The sequence below is a fragment of the Anneissia japonica genome, unplaced genomic scaffold (genome assembly GCF_011630105.1).
Source record: "Anneissia japonica isolate Jap-2015-1 unplaced genomic scaffold, ASM1163010v1 scaffold4536_len1192065_cov207, whole genome shotgun sequence".
Classification (NCBI taxonomy): Eukaryota; Metazoa; Echinodermata; class Crinoidea; order Comatulida; family Comatulidae; genus Anneissia; species Anneissia japonica.
Window position 1 is genome coordinate 7,238 of NW_022703183.1, and position 4,215 is coordinate 11,452.

A 4,215-nucleotide genomic window follows, 5' to 3' on the forward strand; every position below is an offset into this window, starting at 1 on the left:
TACACGTATTTTTCGTTCGTTTTCGCTAGAGATGCCTTGATACGAACTATTGAGACGTTCGTGATCTGTCTTCCACAAGTCCTTGTAACAATTGTACACGTCATAATCGGTGAGGGTAAAAACTTCCTTCCCTTCCAGAGTTATACGTATTTTCTCGACGAGTGATCTACCGATATTGTTGACGATTGTTCGATTTACGTCTACGCTCGAGGTTAGAATTAGATTAAAGGCGAGTCGAGCTGTACCCGGAACTATAGCGTCGTCGTCGCCGAGATCCGGAAATCTAACTCGCAAAACATCACCGGGGCCAGCTTCGTTTATCTGATTCATGACCGTGGTAAAGACGCGTTTATCGTTTCTATGGTCGGTATTTTTGGTCTTTGCCGATCTATTGGCGCTTATTTCGTGATGCATTTTTTATAATAGCAACTTTTTTTAATCTGTTAATTGTTTGCACTCTATAATAAAATGGCAGATTTACCTATGCACGATTTTACCGAAGGTCGCGATTACGATGATTTTGACGACGATAAAGAAACGAATCTCGATTGGGACGATCAAGGTTTCGGAATCGACGGCAGAGAAGATCAAGCCGTCTTTGACAGAGATCAAGCCTCTCTTGCGAGATTAGACATGAGGCTGCAATCGTACAGGCAATTTCTTATGGAAGAAGGATATAACGAGGTTAAACTGACCGACAAATCTAGATTTATAATCAAGACAAACGCATTGAAACAAGACGAGTTGTTTTTTATAAATAACAACAAACCAATATCGTTAACCTGGTCAAAAGACGCGGTAAAATTCCGTAAACTCTCGACGACCAGAATAAGCGCCGCAGAAATTAAAGAATACATTGCCGGGGATTATAATGCGGCCAGTCGAGCTAGCGGTTCGAGACAAGCTCTTAAAAGCGTATACGAACAAGTGGAAGAGATTGAATTGGATAATTTAAATCCGACAGATACGACTCTGTTGATAGACGATCTCGAAAACGAACTAGACGAGTCAATGTTTCAATCTACGAGTCTAGGCGTTCAAACAAATATCCAAGCTAGAGAAATCGCGGGTGTTATGGATGCAATGACTACGGTCAAAGAGGAACTCGCGCTTTCTCTGGCAAAACTCAGAAAGATTAACGAAAAAATAGCAGAGTACAAACGAGAATGGCGTGAGATGAAGGAACAAAACGCAACGTCTGAAGAGCTGAAACAACTCGAAGATCAGATACGAAGCTTACAAATAGAAAAGGATGGTATACTGCAAATTGTAGAAACTAATACGGGTAGGGTAAAGAATCAAGTCAGGGAGATACAAGGTACCATCGGTAGAATGTTGGGTGACGATTTACGACTGAGAGATAGATTAAAGATTCTGTTTCGTGAACAAGGGATAACTATCGCTAGTATTATCACGGCTATAGGTTCGATCATTGCGTCGTTGATTGCGATATTTACCGGCGGAAACACGACTTCTCCTCCTGATCCTGAACCGACTCCGGATCCTGAACCGACTCCTGAACCGACACCGGATCCTGAGAAACCTGATGGATGGCTTAAAAAACACCTGAAAAACTTTGCCGAAATCCTGAAAAAGCTCGGTGATAAGGCTCTTTTGGCGTTACCCGGAATTATCGGAGCTGTTGTAAGCTTTCTACTAAAAACAGCCGGTAACGTCGTTGGCTTTGTAGCCGACCGTGTTTGGTTGTTGATTCTGTTCGTTGCCGGAATCGTTTACAATTATCTGGTAGCGAGCGTGAAAACTAACTCCAAACCCTCGTCATCTCGTAAACGAAAAAAGTAACGACTGCGAAACCAACCACCATCGAAACTTTGTCGAATTCGTGCTCGGAGAGCTTTGGAGACTCTGCGAGTGTTGGAGTCTTGCCAAGATCAGCGGGAGCGGTGGCTGGTGTCGGAATCGTAGGTGACGCCGCAGGTATTGCATTCGGCATCGTAGTCGGCATCGTAGTCGGCGTCGGCGTCGGCGTCGGCGTCGGCGTCGGTTTGATGGGAATCGCTAGCGATTCGATGGGCTGATGTGTATAAGAGACAGATTCATGACCGTGGTAAAGACGCGTTTATCGTTTCTATGGTCGGTATTTTTGGTCTTGACCGATCTATTGGCGCTTATTTCGTGATACATTTTTTATACGGCAACTTTTTTTAATCCGTTAATTGTTTGCGCTCTATAATAAAATGGCAGAATTTGTACCCATGGACGAAATTGGCGAACAGGATTACGCTAGCGAAAGTCGCGTCGACGAGGATTGGGAGGATGAAAACGAAGCGATTCGTCATTAGATAAAATGCATTGTATCAATACAGACATCAAAAATGGTGTTTTAAACCGATTCGAGTATCCGTTGGATAACCGAGAGGGGAATATGCAAATTGCTTTAAAAACCATAACTAGAACGGTTGGATATTTCAACGTGAAAGAAAATATATCCATTTTAAAATATATCATCGTAGAGCGTGAAGGCAAAGAAATTTACGAACAAGGACGGGTACTATTAACGATTACTCCAGGGTTTTATACGTGCGAAGAAATGATAAACATTTTTAAAAATAATGATGCTCTAAAACCATACATTGCTCATATGCTGTTGGATAGAAGCACTGGTAAAGTTAAATTAAAATTTAAATCACCAGAGGGAACCGACGAAAATTTTTTAATTGTTTTCGGTCCGGTGCTGGCTGCATTCTTCAAACTGGGTATTGCTCATTTCAAAAGGAGAGAAGTTTACAGTGGTACGTCATATTGCCGTAACACCCCATATAGGATGCATGTTCACCTCCATGAACTATCGAGCAAATGCACTCTTTTAGATGGGCACGCATCCTTTATTCTCGATACTCTTACCATTCAAGATAAAAGACTTGGAGAAGTTGACCCCTCTTCTCCAAAAAATCAAATTTTTAAACCCCTCCAAATGGGAATGATTCAAGGGCTTACGTTTAAAGTAACGGATGAACAAAACAAACTTGTAGATAATAGAGGTGAAGACATTACGATTGAGACTATAATTAAAAAGGTGATATAATTAAAAATGGATGAAATAGCTGCAGATGTACCGCTTGAGGCGGAAAAATTTAGATTGAACAAGATTAGCGAGATGCTAGATGATATTAAAAACGATGAGGTGGAACGAGAAAAACTATACAAAAAATATAAAAAGACACAGAGTATCGTAGACTGGATCGATACCAGCTTGAATACCCTGTCTATCGTTTCCGCCGCAGGTGCAATCGGCGTTGCAAGTACGGTCGTGTTGGGTCCTTTAACCATCGGTCTCGGTTCGTTGGCTGCCGTCTGTTGCGGGTTAAATTACGGTGGAAAATATCTGAGTAAAATGTTTGAAAAGAAGAGCGAAAAACACAAAACCATACAGATTATTTGCAAGACTAAACTAGGTACAATCGATAGCATCGTTTCCACCGCTTTGGAGGATAATAAAATTAGCGATCAAGAGTTTAAACTGATCCTAGAGGAATATCGCAAGTATCAAGAGATGAAGCAAGATGCCATAGTAATGGGGAAAAATGCAATCGACTCGCTAAAAACAAGATTGGCTCAAGAGGCTGCAAGAGGGAGATTGAGTTGAGACTAGATGCGAAAATGGCTTTTTCGTATCGATGACGTCATCGGGGTCGATGACGTCATCGGGGTCAAATGATGTTAAATGAGGTCATAGGTCAAATGATGTTAAATGAGGTCATCGGGGTCATCGGGGGTCACGTGATGTCATCGATAGGTTGTTTGCAAAAAGTTGGGTATGGTCGGGAAATTTAATGTGTTAAATGCCTATGGCCGGGGATTTTAATGTATTAATAATGTCTTTGGCCGGGGAATCTTAAATGATGTCATCGAGGTCATATGTCATATGTTATCATAGATAGGTCGTTTGCAAAAAGTTGTGTAATGGTCGGGAAATTTAATGAGTATGCCTATGGTCGGGAAATCTTAAATGATGTCATCGATATCATATGTCATCGATATCATATGTCATATGATATCATAGATAGGTCGTTTGCAAAAATGCTTATGGTCGGGAAATTTAATGTGTATTAATAGTGTATTAATGTCTTTGGCCGGGAATACTCATAAACACCCTACTCCCAGGCCTACTCGGAGGCTTAAAACGGTCTTAAATAATTTCCATCATGACGTTCTGCTGATAAATTCAACAGTGCAATGGCAAGACCTAGGCCT